At 40.3% G+C, this 20,541-nt stretch overlaps 1 protein-coding gene across 6 annotated transcripts in view; it reads left to right on the top strand.

The window, feature by feature from the left end:
• MAST4 (microtubule associated serine/threonine kinase family member 4) overlaps window positions 1-20,541 on the top strand; it is a 543,729-nt gene that overhangs the window by 269,491 nt on the left and 253,697 nt on the right. The window lies entirely within an intron of this gene.

Raw genomic sequence — 20,541 nt, 5'->3', positions numbered from 1 at the left:
CCATAGCTGAAGTGCTGAGGGAGACGCTTTCCCACACGTGGTGCCCTTGGCACATGCCTGGCACTTGCAACTTGGTGGACAAATTGTTGTTGTTGTTTTTTTTAATTGTGTGTGCTTGGGGTGTCCATGTATATAATACTTTTTATTGAAATATAATATATATTCAGAAGCATACACCTTGGTGGATTGCCACGGACTGAACAATCCTGTGCAGCGAGCACCCAGATCAAGAAACAGAATGGGAAGGGCAACTCTGCTACACAAAAACTTCTGTCATTTTTACTGGGCACTAAGTTATGATGCTGGAAAGCAACAGTGAAAGCTATAAGCCTTTAAAAGCAAAAACAATAGAAATATAAAACATTCCAAAAAATTGCTACAGCTATTGGGTGTTTCTAAAGAATGGGGGGGAACCTTACCTTTCCATTGATTTTACCGCAGTTAGTTGGCTTGTGTTAAGACTGGCTGAGGGGCATAGACAACTCACGAAGGATAGCAGGGACGTCTCTCATGAATTTAAGGCAACCTCCTGTTATTACAGCATATAACAGATTGGGCAGCAGATGTCAGTTAGACATAAATAGATAGGTAAAGGCTATTATGGTTTGGATCATAAGGAAGACCCTGCAATGGGCAGATCAATGGTATTTTCATCTCTCCCCTCCTCGTTTTTTTAACTCTACTGGGCAACTATCTGTGTTGGTCATTCTCAACTCCTGTGGGCACCATTTGCCAGTTGCCAGGGGGCAGCTATGACAGTAAACATCACACTCAAAGCACAATGTCTTCCCACATGACAAATGATTAATTCCCTTTCTTCGTGGCCAAGAAGAATCTCATGTTGAATTTTGGGACCACGCGTATACGGTGATCTTCTGCAGGGCAACCTGTGCAGAGTTGTTCACTGCCTTTGCAGGAGTGAGAAGTTACCTAACTTGTCCAAGGCCACAGAGCTAGTACAAGGTGAAGCCAGGACTCACACCCGGTTACTCCCTGTACATAGGCTCCATGTTATGTGCTTTGCCACCACCATCTTTATAAAGAGGGACTGTGCCTCTTTCCTAGGGGATGCCCTGTACCAGCCAGTATTTCTCAGGGTTCACAAGGAAGGCAGTCACTATCCTTGAGGTGATGTTCTCTTTGCCTCAAGTGTCAGATACATCCTTTGGCCTCCATACCACTCTCTTCCACCTGATAATACACTACTCTGAATCTTTGTATTGCTGCAAAGTTGTCTGAAAAGTGTTTATTCTCCTTATGGTTCCTAAGTGTGTTTATCCTAATTTATAAGGATTTTGGCTTTAACAGAATCCCACATTCCTCTAACAATTCAATTAAAAAATCGGCAAAAGGCACCCCATTGTTTTCAGCCTAATATCTCTCTACTTAGACACATACAAGTAATTCTAAGGAAGGTAGATTCCCATTACTTCTTCTCTGTGATGCTATCTATAAGGTGTGATATAAATCCAGTACTAAAGCATTCAGAATCACAGTGCTAAAACATGTCTTTTGGAATTCAGTTCCAGTAGAATATGCTTAGTATCCGTTTCGTAGGCAGGCACTGGGATTTAGTGCCCTGATTTGAAGGTGAGTGCAGCCTGCTGCCTTTTGAAGAATTCCTACCTAGTCTTTTAAAAACATATTTTTACTGAAATATAACACATATTTTAAGCTTGATATTGTCCCACAGATCTTAGACACTAATTCTTCTTCTGTAAGAGTACACATAGCCAAAATGTGCAGATGTCAGTGAACTTTTACACACTGTACCCATGTAACAGCCCCCCAAAAACAACCACAAAAAAACCCAGCATTACCAACACCCCAGAGGACCCCCTTGTTGCAGTTTTCAGAATGTTTTAAATTTCTATTTTTTGTTGTCAAAGTTTTATGTCTTTCCTGGTACTGCTTTCCAACATCTGATTTATTATCCAGTAAATGGTATTCGGTTTTATTTGCCTCTGATTTTAAGAAAAGGATGGGATTGGGCTTCAAAACACAGGTAAAAAGAAGAACAAGCTTGTAAAGACCACAATCACTGTGGCTTTCAGAATTGCTAGAATTTCTACTTGAAGTCTGCTTGAATGTTGTGACTGAAAACATGAAGGAGGAAAAAGTTTGGCCTGTCCCTCTTCTCAAACACAGGTTCTTATGTCACGATCTTTCTCCTTTTTTGTCTTCCACCTGGCAAAGGTTAAGTATGCATAGGTGCCTTGATTGGTTGTAGCTCAGCATCTTTTGTCCTAATGTGGACTTCGCTCCCCACCAAGGGCTTTAGAAAAGTCGTGAATTACATTTGTTGGCTTTTCTCAGAGTCATCAGAATTGTGCTTGCCAAAGATGTGTGTAACAGGTAATTGGCCAAAATGAGATTAGCAATTTATTTGGAGGAAGGGTGTAGGAAATCTTTTTAATCTAGGGGTGAAAAGATCACAGAATGGGTTAAGTACAGGTTACCCAATTTGGCTGTAGGTTTATGAGGAATTACTGAAATCATCCCTTTGCCTTCAAGGATCTCTGTATCCTCTGTGCCTCTCTAGCCCCCTGGCCCTCAGGCAAAAAGAAAAACCGATCAAAACATAAACAGCAACTCTGAAAAAGTAATTTAGACATTTAGCCAGGCTACTCTTCTCTTGCCTGGGGATTCTGTGGATCCTGGTAGGGTTTTGGAAGGAGTTCGTTTCTTAGCGATACTCAGGAAGAGCATCCTCGACAGCTCAGACACACTTGCAGGCTAATTCTCACAGACCACGATATCTTTTGGTAGCTGGATTGCTTATCTAGACAACTCTGTTGCCTTTGTTAACATTTTTACATTAATTTTTGAGGGGCGGCATTTGCTTGCCATTGCCCCCCACACACACACACACATTTACCTTCTTCCGCCTGAAAAAGAGATTTAACTGTGATGTGCCCAAGTATGGCTTTCTTTGTTTTTATTCTGCCCAGGATTCACTGCGCCTCTTGGATATGTGGATGGATGCCTTCCATCATTCTTTTTTTTTCTTTCTTGAAAGTCCTAGTCCAGTGTCTTTTCAAATAAATATATCTTCTACCTCATTTTCTCTCTTCTCCTTCTAGGACTCTGTGTATACCTATGTAAGCTGTTCTATACTGTCCTGTGGGTCTTTGATACTCCTTTTACCTTTTGGCTTTGTTTTGTTTTACTTCTTCTGGTGATTCATTTTGGAAAATATCTGTCGTTTTGACTTAAACTTTGCTTTGCTTTGCCCAGTCAGCTGGTAAGTCTGTTTCATTCTGGTGTCCTGTCTTTCAGCCTCAATTTCCCCTTTTGTGCTTCATTATTACTGCAGTTTTTACCTCTGTACAGAAATTTCCTATGTCATCTTGTCACGTACGTTTACCACTCTATCCTTTAGCATAGTTGTTTTTGAGTCTTGGTCTGATAACACCCAGATCTTGGTTATCTGTTCATCTTTTTGCACTGCCTGTTTCTCTTCTTATCTGTGGGTCACAGCCGTACCCAGACCCAGCTCTAGTGGAGAGCGGAATGACTCAGCACCCTTGCTCAAGTGGTGTGACATAAAAGGGACACACTTTTTCTGGACCTAAATATTATTTACCTCAGTTTCTACTGATTTATTCAAAATGTTTGACCTCCTCAAAATTAGGGACTCACAAAGAAGCAAAATCTCTTATTTCTCAGACTTCCTTTTCCACTTGGGATATAGACAATGACAAGAGACTGCTGCTGTTACCTTAACAATCAAAACCAGCTAGGTCAACTACACTATCATAGTTTAAAAAAAAAATAAAAAACTAAGGGCACTGGGTGTTATACACAAATAATGAGTCATGGAACACTACATCAAAAACTAAGGACTGGGTGCCTGGGTGGCTCAGTTGGTTAAGCCACTGCCTTCGGCTCGGGTCATGATCCTGGAGTCCCGGGATCGAGTCCCGCATCAGGCTCCCTGCTCGGCGGGGAGTCTGCTTCTCCCTCTGACCCTCCCCCTTCTCATGCTCTCTCTATCTCATTCTCTCTCTCAAATAAATAAATAAAATCTTTAAAAAAAAAAACCTAATGACTAATGATGTACTGTATGGTGACTAACATAACGTAATAATTAAAAAAAAAAAGCTAAGGGCATCAGTAAACCTAAAAAGAAAAGCAAATTCCAGAAAGTTATAAACTCTTGAAGCAAGAGGCCCATGACTGGCTCTCAACCTAGGTGGAATGGCAGGACAGGGAGGAAACAGCCAAACTTCCACTTTTCATTTCTCGTTTTTCTTCATATCTTCATTCATGTTGTTGAGAGTAATGGTCTCTTGTGATTGTCTACATCCTAAGTGGAAATCCAAGTCTCAAAAATAGGAATTTTGTTCAGGGAGATCAGAAAATCTGCCAATAGTGAAAAGAAAACCAAGATAAGTCTTGGCCATTGATAAATAGGGGCCCAGCTCTGTTATTCCATTGGTGTTATAAACACATGGACGTAGTGATAGTTTTTATTTACTGGGTTTGTCTGTTGCATGAACTCTAGGCCTATAGAATACTAGTGTTTTTATGCTTTGTGTTGAGCTCTTTAGATCACTGGATGTACCAGGGATTTGTTTGTATAGCTCTTGTTTGCAGTCTCCTCTTGGATTAGTTGTGCAGTCTTGCAAGGTATAGTAGGGGACACTTGATTGAATTACAGCATAGGTCACCTCGCTGTTTCATCATAGAGAAATTCAAAGTTACCGAGTACAGTAACTGGCATATTACGTAGCAGTAATTTGGTCTCTGCTTTTCTTATGGTTGTCCTACCGTGGTGCTAAAACAAAGGCTCAGTTAAACCTGCATTTCTTAAAGCATGTTCTATGCACATGCCTTAAGTGGGGTTTCCCCCCCAAAGTGTTCCGTGAACCCATTATTTTCCAGAGCACTGCTGACTGTGCCCCTTGCTCTTGTTAGATAAAATGCTAATAATGGGAAAAATCTTGCATCAAGTAAATGCTCTGCATTGTATTTAATTTTGTGCTTCTCCAGCTTAAGTGAATACAGAGCCTTTTGTCCAGAAACTTAAGTTTTTCTTGTCAAGCGATACCCATAAACCACGTTCTTTGGGAAATGTGAAATTACGTGGACCCTGTTGCTCTTTATTTCAAGGACTGTGAATTAATTCATATTGACTGCATTCTGTATACCTGGAAAACCTCCTCCCCACTTCTTTCTGATAAGGAAGCTTTCATTTTTGGAGGAAAGAAGAGCTCTAACTCAGAAGGCTCTCTGATGACAGCGTTATTGTTTAGGGTTTCCCACTTAATAACAGTGTTAGTGTTGTAGTGCTATGTTGTTGTAGGGTATACTGGTCTCGGCTGCCTAACTTGTCCAAGGACTGTCCTAGTTTGCTAGTCCAAGAAAATAAGCTAGGTCAGCTGTAATATCCCTCCAAATGAAAAAAGACAGCTAGCTGCCTGGACTGCAATTGGAAGGAAAGGTCAATCAATATATTACCTTTCCTCCGGTGTGTTCCTTGCCTGCCGGCTGAGTTGTGCCTTCTCAGTAGTGGTGGTAATCTCTTCTGCTAAATTTTATTTTAACCTTGCAAATAGGTTAAAGGAAGGGCACAGTTAATAACATCTTCTCTTAGACACCTCTGAGCATATTATTTGGGCTGAACCTTGGCCCCCACCCCATCCCCCTCGCCCCAAGCCCAGCACCGTCTTGTTTAGATGGAGAGTTATGCTGGTAGCTCGTTTTATTTATTGTGGGAATTTCTCCCAGAGCTCGGTCATGCTCTTGCACAGACAAAATGCAAACATTTTTGTGATTTTTGACAGTAGCTGGGATCTATGTGGAATAGGGGTTTTTCAAAACATTTCTCAGTCAATATGCTTACTCTCCTTCACCAGCCATGCAGTGTGACACGGCGCATCACCAACACTTGAAATAGACTGCAACAGGAGGTCAGAATGGAGCATAGATTTTCCAGCACAGCATGTTAGATGAAATGATTTTGTGTACTTTGAAGTGGAAAATTCAATCAGAGTTTTCCACACTTTTTAGTTAAAGCAACACTGTTATTTATTGATGAAAGGTAGACTGAGAAAAATAAAGAATGCAGAGTAGACAACAAATCTAGCATTATTCCCCGGTCAGAGCAAGAAATACCTTTTCACTTGTAATTTAATGAAACCTACACATGGTAAAAAGGGTCTGTTTAAAATATGCACAATAGAATCCTTGGAACATATGCCAACTTGTTTAGCATGTGTGGGGATAAAAATGGAATCTGGCTTTTTGAGGAAGTTTGGTTTCCACTGAGATGGACTTCATGCTTGATAAATGGCATTTACAACTGCCTGGGTAATCTGTTTTGGTTTAGTTTTAAAGAAGCAGAGCTCATTTGGAAAGCACCTGAGAGTATCAATAAGAAATGCAAAGATAGATTCTTTAAGCTTTCATTTAAGCAGGCTTAGAGAATATTTGAATTTATTACTGGTTTTCATCTGTCCTTTGGTGCACAGAAGATACATCAGCCTAACTACCTATTATGTAGATGAACACTTTATACTTTTAAATTGCAAAACCTTAAGGTTGCAATGTCAGATTTGTGCATGAATATTTAAAATAGAATAATAACCTAGTATTAGCATGCTCGATGTATGCCAGTCACTTTTCTAGGTACATTATGTGTATTATTTCATTGAATCTTCACAATAACACTCTGGGCTATTATTACCTATAATTTCCAGTGAGAGAAGAGAGCCACAGAGAAGTTAAGTACTTTGCCCAAGGCCATACTCCTAAACCAGTATTCTTTTTTTTTTTTTTTTTTTAAGATTTATTTATTTGAGACAGAGAGAGAGCAGGGGGTGGGGCAGAGGGAGAGGGAGACAAGCAGACTCCCCGCTGAGCGGGGAGCCTGATACAATAAGGGGCTCGATGCAGGGCTTGATCCCAGGACCCTGAGATCATGACCTGAGCTGAAATCAAGAGTCAGACACTTAACCAACTGAGTTACCCAGGCACCACTCCTAAGCCAAGTATTCTGAGCCACTTTGCCTGGCTGCCTCTCAGAGACTTTGCCACTTAAGCACTTTCCTCCTGGTGAGCCTAGACATGTGTGGGTTATCAACTTGATTCAACTAGTGTTATCACATTTAGCACAGAGGTTTGTATTTACATTCTTTCTTTAAAAGAGACCTATAATCTCTTCTATGTGAAATCTATGAAAACCCAAACTCGAAAAAACAGAAGTATGGTGGTTACCAGGAGCTGGGGGTGTGAAGAAATGTGGTTTAAGAGTCCATACTGAAACTAGTAGATAAGTCCTGGACATCTAATATACAGTACAGTGCTTATAGACCATAAAACTATTGTAAACATGGAGCTTGCTAAGAGACCAGATCTTAATTGTTCTTACCACTAGAAGAAATAGTAATTATGCGACACTGTAGAATGTGGCAACCATATTGCAACATAATGTATCAAGTCAATATGTTGCACGCCTCAAACTTACTCAATGTTCTATGTTAATTATATCTCAATTAAAAAAATGATCTAATTCTTTAACAGTCTGTTTTACTTAGGTACTATTTTTTTTGTTCAATAAATAATTCAATTTAGTGTAATTAAGTTTACTTTTCTTTTTTTAACTAGCATTTAAAAGTGGTAGAACCCTTTAAAAACATTAGTGTAAATTCATCAGCTTTTCTATTTTTTTTTTTTTTAAAGATTTTTTATTTATTTATTTGGCAGAGAGAGACACAGCAAGAGAGGGAACACAAGCAGGGGGAGTGGGAGAGGGAGAAGCAGTCTTCCCGCGGAGCAGGGAGCCCGATGCAGGGCTTGATCCCAGGACCCTGGGATCATGACCTGAGCTGAAGGCAGACGCTTAACGACTGAGCCACCCAGGCACCCCCATGAGCTTTTCTAAATAGTGTGGCTTTCAAAGATAGTTCAACTGCCTGTGACTTTGTATTCTTTAATGATCTACAGTTGATTCCCTGTCTTTGTTCATGATATTGTATAGTATTGTCAGTTGTGTTTTTTTTAATTTATTCACTGTAGTTTCAATGAGATAAGCATACGACTATTTCAGTATCCTACACATATGTCTTCTCAGCTTTTACTGTTATTGTTGTTTGCTTTCATTCAATAGACAGTGAGTCCAAAATCAACTGTCAGTTTCAGGTTTCCAAAGTAATGCAGTGTAATCCATCATGAGAACACAGAGCTTCTGTGTGATATAGTAATCATATCAGTACAGTAAGGTCTATTATGCTTCTGATTTTTCAAAGGAAGAACCTAATTAGTATAATAGAAACCAAAGTGGAAACCACTTCAGTTCACCCCTGAATTACAAATGGCTACATTCACATATTACAAAGGGAAAATCTTCCTGCTTGGAAATTGCTTTATTTTTTCAGTCAACAAAAATGAGAGGCCACCTTATGAAAACTTTCTTAGGTCCCAAATTTAAACATCCACCCGTTTTGTAATCCTTGTGATCCAAAAACATCACAAGGGATCATTTTGACTTTGAGAGAAGGATTCTGTCTTTGCAATGAGAACAGAATTCAGTCTGGGAAGAAGCAACTGAAAACCGGAAGCCTTTTATTGCTTTCGATGCCTTTTTTTTTTTTTTTTTAAAGGCAGAAACTTCACTGCAGTGTAATATTTTCTGCTAATTAACTGTCACAAATGTGATGCCCTTAAGTTTGGAGTCTCTTTAGTTAACTTCAGTCATTAACGCACACTGTGCAGCCCTCCCAAATCTGTTTTGAAAAAAGGAACCACATCGACAGATCTGTAATCCATGTTGTCAAAGTTTTTGTTTCTCATAGAATCTAATCTTAATTTCGAGAACATTTGGTCATTTTCTTTGGGTAGCAAACACCAGCCCTTCTAATGCTCATAATTGGTGGTGCCAGGATTGTCTCGATGCCTAGTGGGCCTTTGGATACACTGCTCCAAAGGTGACTTGAAAAGTTCAGTATGAACTCTTTTTGGAGAGTATCAGGAATATATTTAGCTGCAAACAACAGAAAACTAATAGCAGTTTAAATAAATAAGGATTTATTATTTCTCCCATAAAAGTGTTCGCCAATTGAACGACCACGACTGGTGCAGTATGGAAACAGGGTCCATCAGCCCACTTGTGTCTTTGCTCTGCTGTCCTTCACGAGGCCTCTGACCTTGAGCAAATCACAGTGTAACTTTTCCAAAACTCGGTTTTCCCAACAGAAGAAGTGGTGGTAACGCTCTCTGTAATTGCGGGGCTGGAGTGAGTCTCCGGTGAAATCCTGTATGAGAAAACATGGAGCACAGTGCCTGGCACTTACCAGGGCAGAGCTGATGGGTGGAATTGTGGCGGCAGGCAGAGCAGTGCCGGTTTTCATGGTGGTTATGCAGGGGGAGGTGCAAAGTAGGAAATAGGAGATACCTTAACTCGTGTTCATCAGTCTTGGGGCTCCCAATGCCAGCATCTTCCAGGTGCTGTTACTTGAAATACCACATTGGGGAAAATAATTTTAAAAGTCAGATACCGTGCCCTTTAACAAATAGGACCTATTACTAAGTAAAATATATCCCCCATAAGCCAATTGTTTATTTTATTCTGTGACCTCCTTACAATAAATTTCAGTACCATTAAAGGCTTAAGTCACATTATTGATTATTTGAATATGTGTGTCATTAATCTTCCATCACCCTCGTACATTTTGTATGTACATTTTAAGTGTCGTCTTTTGCATTTAGATGGAGAAGAGTGTCAGAAGAAAGCAGACTTGTGGGTATTAGCCTCATACAGCACTTCAAGAGCTCCCTGGAGCTGATTTGCCAGTAAATTTCTACACTAAAATGGGCTTTCAGAAGAGTGACTGCTAGATAAACTCTAAGGTGTCCTTAGTAAATAAAAATGATTAATCTCAGCTGAATAAATTCTCTATCACTGGTCAGATAGTCTCATCCAATTCTGGTTCCTGGTTCTATAAAAAGCCCTTTTCTTTTTGTATTAAGGTTGTCCATACTTTTAATGGAACCTGTGAATTATTGTCTGATTTTTAAAAATTGGTTCATAAAAGGATATTGATTCTTTGAATTAGGGGCAGTTGAAATATTGTTTATGGGCAAACTGGCCTCCTTTGATCGAACCTGGAAGCTACTGTCAAGGAAACTTATCTTAAATTGGTGTTAAGATACACTTTTTAAAAAATGATCACAACTCTTAATAATTGCCTCTGGATTGGACAGTGACATCAGTGTGGGAATGCAAGGGAACCAAAAGGTAAAAGTGAAGATCCGTTAAGTGGGGTTCTCTCTAATTGCTTAATTTTTATTCCCAGTCACAGATGTGTTTTCCTGGGTAATGAGAAGATTTTAAAATCAAATAAAGCTTTTGAACCTTGAAGATGTTTGCCAGCCACTGTTCTATTGAAGAATCCTGTAGATTTATACTGATCCTACGGGGTGTCTCATATCCACTATATTAACTAGCTTTTTAGAAGCTTATGAACATTGCAGCTTTTATTGATTCCAGGGAATTGTACCAACAATAAGCAATAAAAGTCGATGGTAACTTTCTTCCCATATAGGGGTGTGCAGATCAATACTTTGAATTTACTATAATTTGCGGGTAATGGATGGAAGAACTGAAAAAATTGTGAAGCCTTGTGGGGCACAGCTGTGCGGTGTTGGCTTTTTATCTAAGCTCACTGTAGGTCACAGGCTTTCCCAAGTAACAAGAAACATAGTTAAGTGGCAGGGCAGATACGCGTATTTATCAAGATCTTCATAAGACTCTTCTAAGGGAAAAAAGAAAATCACAAAACTTGTCCACAGTGACCTTAATTTTATAGTCCTGAAGGGTCTCTAAACTTGCACTCTCTTAAAGGCAATTAAAATTCTAAATATCTAGACTTTGCGTTTGATCTCCTGTTACAGGCATTTTCCTGATGATGAGTAACAGTGTATTTTTCCACTGAAGCCCGATGGGCTTCGAATCTTCCAGGTGGTTCCCAGAACAGTGGCTGGGTTCCACATTGAGAGAGAGAGGAGGAGGGGTCTTTTCTGCTCCTTCTTTGATTTTCCTCATTTCTGTTTCTCGGAGCTCTTCCCTTGTGCCCTACGTGCCTCGTCTAATGTGAGTAGCGTGCTAACATAGCAATAGCTGACATTTAGGGTGCTCTCGTGTTTGAGACCTGGGCTTAATGCAGGACCTGTATTCTCATTCATCTTCTCAACACCTTAGGACATCAACTGTCATATCCTCATTTTATAATTCAAGAGACTGAGTCCTAGACAGGGAAAGGAAGATTTTTAAGGACACTTTCTAGCATTGACTTAATGATAGAATATACGTGTATGTGAATCTATATCTTGTCCATTTAATCATTATGAAGTATACAATTAGCTTAAATATTTTTTTTTTTTTTAGCCTAAAGTTTGGCTGATCTAGTATGTTTTCTTATTTAGCTTCTTTTGTTGTGAAGGATTGTGACTCCTCCAATTGGATCTAAAGGAGTTTCTTTCATTTCAAAAAGGACACGCTTTCTCTTGAAAGAAATAGTCCTTTGTTCTTAGAGAACAAAATAAGCACATAAAATAAAATTTGACTGTGCTGGAAGCTACCAACCCTCAGGAAATAAGATGCCCTTCACTTTAGTATGTAGTAAACACTTAGCAAACTGGAGATGTAATATAAGTACTAGCTATTATTCAGCAACCCATGTAGGAAGTGTAAAGTCTGACTTAGAAGTAGAGTTCCCGTGCATAATACGGAATTGGAAGGCAGTGTGGTTACAAATGTCTGATTGCCATGCTTGATATTTTGAAGTCAAAGGTGTAACCTGTTAGGAAATGTCAGCAACCAGTAAAGGAAGCTTGTTCAATTTGCTCATTTACTTAGGGTTAGCTGGATATTTGACTCGTTATGCTTTTTTCTACTTTAATAGGTCTGTGTTAAAAGTAATGTGTTTTCAAGGCTTTGCTTCAAATACAGTCAATCTGTAAGAAATAATTTGTGTGAAATTTGCTTAGAAAGAGCTGCAAAAATCTGTAGCATCCCTTTCTGAGAGTAACTGCCAATGTGTTATCAACTACGAATACACCTTGATAGCCTACACGAGGCGGGGTCCCAGTGCAGATCGACCAAGTCTTCCTTGGGGATGAAAAATAATTAAACTGCTCTGGACTCTGGCTGATGTGTATTCAAAGACAGGTTAAGCCATTTACCAGCTCTGTGACCTTGTGTAAGCTCCTTAACCTGTCTCTGTCTCAGTTCTGTAAAATGGAAATGCTGGTGAAGATGAAATGAGATCATGTTCAGCACACAGTGGATGTGAGGTGCTGTTCTTAAGTGGAGGGAGGCAGATGAGCTTAGTAAAGAAAAACCACTTCTGCCCTGTGTGTACAAATCATAAAGTAGAAAAGGGGTTTGTGATGATTGGTGTGTAACTTTCATGTAAGAAAGACCCAGGATGTTGACCCTTGCTCTTACATTACTCTGGAACTTTATCTCACGTTCCTGCCCATCAGGGATCCTGTGGTCTAACTTAAATGGATTTTCTATCCCCTCATCCATTCAGATTTCTTTTATTTAACTTCTGAAAGGTCCTCTGTGCTTTTGGATGGCCCTTTTTCCTCATCTCTGCATGGCACCCTGCCCTTAGCTCCTAAGGTTCTAAACCTTCCCATTAGTTAAGCATTTATTCTCAACACCTTATAGATCCTGTACACATTTCTATCTTGAATCTGCTCCTCTCTGACCTCCCCATTGCCTCTTCCTTGGTCCCTACTCCACCATGCTTCCCAGACAACTTTATAAGCCACCTAATTCCTTTCCTGATTGTCCTTAATAAGCCATTTGACACCCTGATGGCAAAGTGATCTTTTTTAATATGCAGACTTGACCATTATTTTCTCCTATTTAAAATGTTATAGGGGTGCCTGAGTGGCTCAGTTGGTTAAGTGTCTGCCTAAGGCTCGGGTCACGATCCCCGGGTCCTACGATCAAGCCCAGTGTCTGGCTTCTTGCTCAGTGGGGATTCTGCTTCTCCCTCTCCCTCTGCCCCCTTCCCCCAACTTGTGCTCACTGTCTCTTTCTCTCTCTCAAATAAATAAATAAAATCTTTAAAAAAAAAGAAAAAAATAAAATAAAATGTTACAGGAACTCCTCATTGCCAATAGCATAAAGGCAAGCTCTTCGAAGAACTTTGTGATTTGACCCTGTCTCTGCCTCCATATTCTTGTCCTGTTGACTTTTCTTCCTATCTTCAGTTCCAGCCATTCCGAATTTACTAAGAGCTGTGTATTCTTTCGCTCCGCCTGGGCTTCCTACATCTCTTCCCTTTTCTGGAATATCCCTTTTCTTGCCCACTCCTGAGGATGCCTAGCCAACTCCCAGTTGCTGCTGAAGAAAAACCAGATGCAAGTAGTGTGTCGCTTTAGAATATTTGAACTGCAAGGAACAGAACACACAAGTTAAACTGGTTAAAACAGTAAAGGGAATCAACTGGTTCATGTGTCATGTATGAAAGGTATCACCCAAGACCCAGTTTCTAGCTGTCTGTCTTGTCTGCCACCTTCCATGTCTGTCTACCCTATGGCTGCCATTAACTTCTTGGGGTTAGTGCTCCTTCCTTCCTGCTAGCTCTCAGAAAAGGGAGGCAGTTCTTTCCCAGGATCCTGGAACACATATTGTTTTGCATCTTGTTTTCCCAGATTGAATCACATGCCATCTCTGAACCCACTTACTTTGGCCAAAGCAAATGAACTTTGTCATTAGCTTCCCTGAACCTGAGCTAAGCCTTGGGGTTGAGAGTAGTGTGAGTTCCAGCAGGTTTTGTTATCACAAATAACAGGTAGCATCATTGGGCGATAAGCAGTACTGACCCTCCTTACAGAAAACTGATCACTTCCTCCCTTGGTCCTGTTGCATACTTGAAAAAGGCCTCTATTCCAGGTTTTTCAACATTAAAGTTTATAGCAAATGGAGTCCTTTATCCCCAGGGCCTGGCACAACACACTCTGCCCTCCTGTCTGACATTTTCACAGTGCACTGTAAGGGGGGGAATTGGAACTGGATGACACTGATTCAGATTTTGCTCCCAGCACCTCCTGGCTTTGTGGAGAAGGCAATTGCTAGTCTCCCCTGGGCTTTCAGTGGGAAGACTTGAGGGTCCTGTCAGACAGCTGGGAGATTATGTTGTAGAATTCTTAGACTGAGTTTTTGATGAGAGCTTCTAAAACCAAAAGAGACAGATAGCCATATTGTGACTTAGAAACTTTGTCTATAGAAAGAGCCTGTGAGCCTAATGCCAAGTCAAGAGGACAGTAGCTGATTACTTGGGTTCACAGCAGAAAAAAGCCAACCTGGCAAGAAAGCAAGATGGTAGCCACTTTCTTCTTTTATTAAAAGAAAGTGAGGATGTGGTTTTGATCAAGGAAAATGGATATGAAAACCCAGCAAGCATTTTGTGTATACCTTTTACAGTTGATTGTGTTGAGCTTTACTACCACAAATAAATACATTTAAGTGTTTATAGATACAAAAATAGAATGAAATAGAACCTGCAAGAAAGAGGAGATCCTTTGGGATTCTCCACCCATCTCACATTCCCACTGAGGGATTTTAGTGACGTTTTACGGGTTAAATGATGTGAATGTCCAAGCAGATCTTTAGAGGTCGACCTCCTGCTTTTCTACAGGCTTCTAAGGCAGAAAACCAATTACTTAATGGGCTGTTCACTGGAGTTTTCAAGCGTTGTTTGCACATAAGCGTTAACACTGCTCTGATTCTAAACCAAGTGTCATGTAAGGTCTGGTTCTGTAGTGTGAACTGACCTGATTCACAAGTGACCCTCAGAAACGGAGGCCAGAAAAATGGGGCCCAAATCCCCTCTTTAGGAGGCCCAATTCCCAGATGAATCTGTACTCCTCACTAATTTTACACCCTACCAGGTAGAGGGAGTTCCACTGGGGGGTACCTTTCCGTGCCCTCCAGCGCTTCCCCTTGCAAAGGAAATAACTGAAAACCTAAAAGTTCACTATTGTAATGATGGCAAGAAAACTAATATTCCTTAAAGAAAAAAATCCTAAAGCAAATGATTTATGCAAATTCATTGTCCTTCAGGGGACTTAAAAGTATTGGGGCACCTGGGTGGCTCAGTTGGTTAAGCATCTGACTCTTGATTTCCACTCGGGTCCTGATCTCAGGGTAGTGAGATCGAGCCTGTGAACCTAATGCCAGGTCAAGCCAGTGCAGAACCTGCTTAAGATTCTCTCTCTCCCTTTGCCCCTCCCTCTCCAGCTTGCTCTCTCTCAAAATACATAAATAAATAAGCACTAACGTCCACTAAACAGCTTAAACAAACCGCTCTCCCTCTAGATCTCCTGAGGTGGGGTTCAAGCATTGGTATTTTTAAAAGCTCCCTGGATGATATTAATGTGTCACCCGGCTGTGTTCAGACCCACTGCATGAGCTGAGTTATCTCATCCCCTTTTATTTTCTGTCCACTGTTAGCGTTTACATGTTCGGGTAAAACTGCATAGTCTCATACCTAGTGGTATCTCTTTTCTTGTGTGTGTATGCGTTTCCCCAGCTAGCTTTTAAATCTGTCATATTTTGTTTCCTCCTTAGGTGCCCCTAATAGTGCCTGATACATTGCCCTGCACATCTTGGCTCTTGGGACTCTTTCCCTAAATCAGTGGTTTGTCCATGCAGAGTAGTTGTAACTCTCAATGATATGGTGAGCTTACCAATGACTAATTCTCCCACTATGCTGGTGAAGGGATCTAGCATTCTTCTCTGTTCCATGACAGCTGAGGCAGAGACCCAGGTGTGATCATCCTAACACTCACGGAGGGCGGTGGGGGGACCCACTAGGAGTGATGAGGGAAAGGTGCACAGGCAGTTAAGTTACATTCCCTGGAGGCTGGGCTTGAGTTGAGTATTCAGTTGTGGGCATGTCCTGAGTGTGGCCGTGTTCGCTGGGGTTTAATTTCCTGGTTCCTGTCCATTTTCTGATCTTTTCTGTGCTACCATCCGGTCACCTGTGTGAGAGCTGGTATCTACCCAATAGATTTTTTTTATTTGTAGCCTTTCTCAATTTCTTTGTTATTAAGAACCCTAGTTGCCGCATTGTGCAATGCACCATTTAACAACGTGTAGCAAGATTCTCCCCACTTGAAGATTTTAAATGTTGAGGTGCCCGTGACAGTGCATAAAGGTGTGCCTCTTTCTTTCTGTTTTTTCCTGTCTCAGCCAGCCCATGGCTTTATATGCCAACTTATAGGGTAATAACTCCAAAGTCTATTTCCAGCCCCAACCTCTTTCCTGAATCCAGGTTCATAGAAGTCCAGCCACCTATTTGGAAATTTCTCTTTGGAATTCTTAGAGTTATCTTGGATGAAACATGTCCAAGCTAAACTATTCTGTCCTCAAACTGGATTTGCTCAGGCAGGAAACTTTAGAGTCTTCCTTGATTCCTCTCTTATTTCACATACAGTTCTTTTATAGATTCTATAAAAATGTTTCTCAAATCTGACTGCTTCTCGCCATCTTCATGGATGGTCCTAACCAAGTCTTCTCTCACATAGGTGACTTGAATAACCTCCTAAAAATTGGGATTAAATGTTTCCTTAAAATAAGCTTAGAATATTTAGATATTTATTTGTTCATCCCTTCCATCCTCCCCACCAGTTTAACTTTCTCCCTACCTCTCTCTCTTCTGTGTGAGAAAGAAATTTTAAAATTTTGAAATAATTTTAAATTTATAGAAAAGTTTTAAGACACTTGAGAGAATTTCTCTATACTTTTCCACTATGTTAATATCTTTTCTTTTTTAAGATTTTATTTATTTATTTGAGAGAGAGAGAGAGCACAAGCATAGGGGCAGAGAAGAGGGAGAAGAAGATCCCCCACTGAGCAGGGAGCCCATCTTGGGACTCAATCCCAGGACCCTGAGATCATGACCTGAGCCAAAGGCAGATGCTTAACCAACTGAGCCACCCAGGCACCCCATTCACTATGTTAATATCTTATATAATCTTAATACATTTGTCAAAACTATGAAATTAACATTGGTACATTACTATTATCCAAATAAAGTCTGAGTTTAGTTATCAGCACGTTTTCCACTAATGGTCTTTTTTATGATCCAGAAACCAGCTCAGGATCCTACATGATTGCATTTAGTCATCATCTCTCCCTCTTTAATCTCTCACGGTTTCTCAAATGTTCCCTGTTTTTCACAATCCTGACAGTTTTAAAGAGTACTGGTCAGGTGTTCTGTAGAATGACCCTCAGCTAGGGTTTGCCCGATGTTTTTTCATGATTAGACTGGACTTAAGGATTTTTAGCGAGAAAACCACAGAGGTGAAGCCCCTTCTCGTCACATAATATCAGGGACACATGATAGCAACATGACTTACCAGGTGGTGTTAACCTTGATCACTTGGTTAAGACCTAGTCTGTCAGGTTTCTCCACTGAAAAGTTGTTATTTTCCCTTTCTCTATTCTATTTTTGGAAGTGAGTCACTAAATCCAGCCCAGTCTCAGGGGGAAGAGAATTAAGCTCCATCTCTTAGAGAGGGGTTATCTACGTATATTATTTGTAATCAAATCTCCTTTCTCTTTTAAATCACAGAATGACCCATTAGTTAAAAAGAATAGTTCAAAGGTTCCCTAAACATATGTGGCCATATTGTTCTATTTGTGTATCTATAACTCTTAAAAACTTATTAAATAGTATATTCTTTTAAAATTACCATTGTGGAAATTGCTTGTACATATGAAACATTGCAGTTTTCTCTCTTGGGTTCATGAATAAAACAAGTTATTTTCTCCTTTTGAGGCCAAGGTTGGCGGTGTGGGGGGAGAAGCAGAATCATTTGTTAGGGCTGTTTTGTTCCTGGATTCTCCAGGAATTCTCTACTGGATTTGAGGGACCCTTGTTTGTCTTCACTCTTATCCAGGAATCACAAGAAAGTAACAGTATTCTCAAACAAGATTAACTTTTCTTCACCCTTATTTTCAATATACATAGAAGCTAGTTAGCACTTTCAGAAAGGGGGGCAAAGGAAATCGTACTGTTGAGCAAGTAATGAAAAACAGCAATTCTAAAAAAATGTTAGAAGTCCCTGAGAAATCAGTATCAATGAAAACCATTTAAAAAATTTTAATGTTTTTGGGGCACCTGGGTGGCTTAGTCGGTTAAGCATCTACCTTCGGCTCAGGTCATGATCCCAGGGTCCTGGGATTGAGCCCCACATCGGGCTCCCTGCTCAGCGAGGAGTCTGCTTCTCCCTCTCCCTCTGCCTGCCACTCTGCCTACTTGTGCTTTCTCTCTCTCTAATAAATAAATAAAATCTTTTAAAAAAATTTTAATGCTGTTAAATGTATTCTTAGAGTGTCTTTAACCCTGTGATGATTAATAATTCCATATTGTTTAGTTCAGGTTGATACTTCCTGACCTTTATTCTCTTTGCCCCACGCTTCTTCCCTCCCCTAATTCTTACCTGATGCTAAATTATTAATGCGTGTTCCAGATATACTAAGCAGAAGCTTTGGTTTATGACTCGGACCAATACCATATGTCTTACCTAATTATCTAAGTATGTGTTAGTGACCTTCACCTGACATTAAGAAAATAAAATGAAGACACATACACAATGTACCACAGGGGCTTCGGCAGTAAATGCCTTGATGCTGCTCATTGACTTCTGAGGGGTGCGCATTGATCAGCATGTGGTCCCCACGCTTGAGCCAGCCCTTGCTCGGTCTGCAATTGCTTAGTCCTCCTGGTATCTGCCGCCTTTTGCAGCCACTGTTCACAAGGTCTTGGCCACAGCACATTCATTCCTCTCACTTTATTACCATCACATCTGATTCCAATTTGCTACCAAATTGAGTTTCCAGTCCCGAGTCTGACATTCAAACCGTCAGGTGGATTAGCTCCTTCAGCTTGGTTAGCGTGGAAGCATCAGGTCAGTTGACAGTGGCCGATTAAATGTCCTCTGCTCCTCATCCTGGAGCCTCGGCTGCCATCCCGTGGAGCAAGCAGCGCCGGGTCACCCACCGTAACCTTTCTTCTTGTTTAGAACTCATCATGCTAGACCTATCGCAAAGACTTCTGATTAAAAACAGAGTTGGTTTTTCTCCCTTATCTTGCTGTTTCAGCAGTTTCTTTCTCGGAGCGGAGCCGCCAGCTTATGGTTGGGTCATTTGGTGGAATATGATTGATTGAACTATTTGGGGATCACTCATTTGGCCCTTTGCCTCTCATATCATCTGAGTGATCTATTTGCATATGGAGTTGAAACAGCATCTTATTTACTCTGTTATTAATGATAACCCGTCAGCCCTGCCTCCTTTTCTTGCTACACTGCTGTCAGATCAACTCACGGGACCACAGTGTTTCCTTACTCGAGCTCTAGGCCTTTGCTGGGCAGCAGGCTTCCGTAATTCCTTTCTAATAGACACAGTCTGGTGAATGATTACTTCCAGGGAGTTTTTCTCTTTCTTTTCTCTTTTTAACCTGAATCCAAAAACACATTTCTCAGTGCTTGTCATTACCAAAGATAGACATACAGAGAATTGCTCATTGGTTTTCTATTTACATTTCAGTTCCCAAGGAAAACAGTCTTGGTCAGAGACTTTTCTCTTGTCCTTAGGGGTTTTAGTAAATGAAGGTGTACTTATGTTTCACAATCAGGCATCCACATTGAGCAAGCACTGTAATTTCTTGGAGATAATCAAGGATTAGAGAAAAAAGCGAAACAAAACAAAAATACAGCATTTCATCCCTGAACCCTGAGGCCCTAGAGAGAAGGAAGATCTCCTGCTTCTAAAATGGTTCATTGTTTCTTCTTGTAATTAAACAATGATATGATTATTATAACTGTATCAGAATATATTTGCCGGTTAATAAGTAAGGCGTGTTATATTTAAAGCAGCATCCTCCCCTTGGTCTGCTCATTTCAAGGCCATGTTCTGCAAGCTGTGCTGGAATTAATTGTGCTGTTTAGAAGTAAGATCTGCGGCCACTGTCTGTGACACACATTTAAGGATCCAATAAAAATAGGGAACAGAAAAGGTGAATTTGAAGTTGAGGGGGAAACACCTTTCAAAAAATAATGCTCAAGCTCCTGGAAGGCAAAAAAAGAAAAAAGAAAAAAAAGGTAATTATGGGAATGAAAAACTAAATTTAGTCAAGTCTTTCAAATTTATACTGTGTTCTTTTTGAGTTTAAATAGCCTGATGACTCATGGCTTCCTATTCTTTAATTATTGTTATCAAGTAATCATTCCTGAGTACCCAGGCTTCTGAAATCTTCCTTCGTGGGTGGAGATATTTCTGTATCCCTTTTTGTTTATTTGTTTGGTTGGCTTTTTTGTTTGTTTTCACAGTCTCCCCTATAGTTAGGTGGAGAGTGATCTTAATTTGTGGTGAGTGTGAGAGCGCCCTTTTGAAGAATTTAAAGCACTCTATTAATTGTTGCTGTCTGGTTACCTTTTGAGAGATTCATTAACCTACTTTTAAGTCACCAAAGTCATAAATCGCATTTACGTTAAGATAAAACCAGAAGG

Source organism: Phoca vitulina, unplaced genomic scaffold, assembly GCF_004348235.1.
Source record: "Phoca vitulina isolate PV1807 unplaced genomic scaffold, GSC_HSeal_1.0 scaffold6, whole genome shotgun sequence".
In the NCBI taxonomy this organism is placed as follows: Eukaryota; Metazoa; Chordata; class Mammalia; order Carnivora; family Phocidae; genus Phoca; species Phoca vitulina.
Note: the sequence above shows the minus strand (reverse complement) of the source record. Positions and strands in the feature narration are given on the sequence as shown.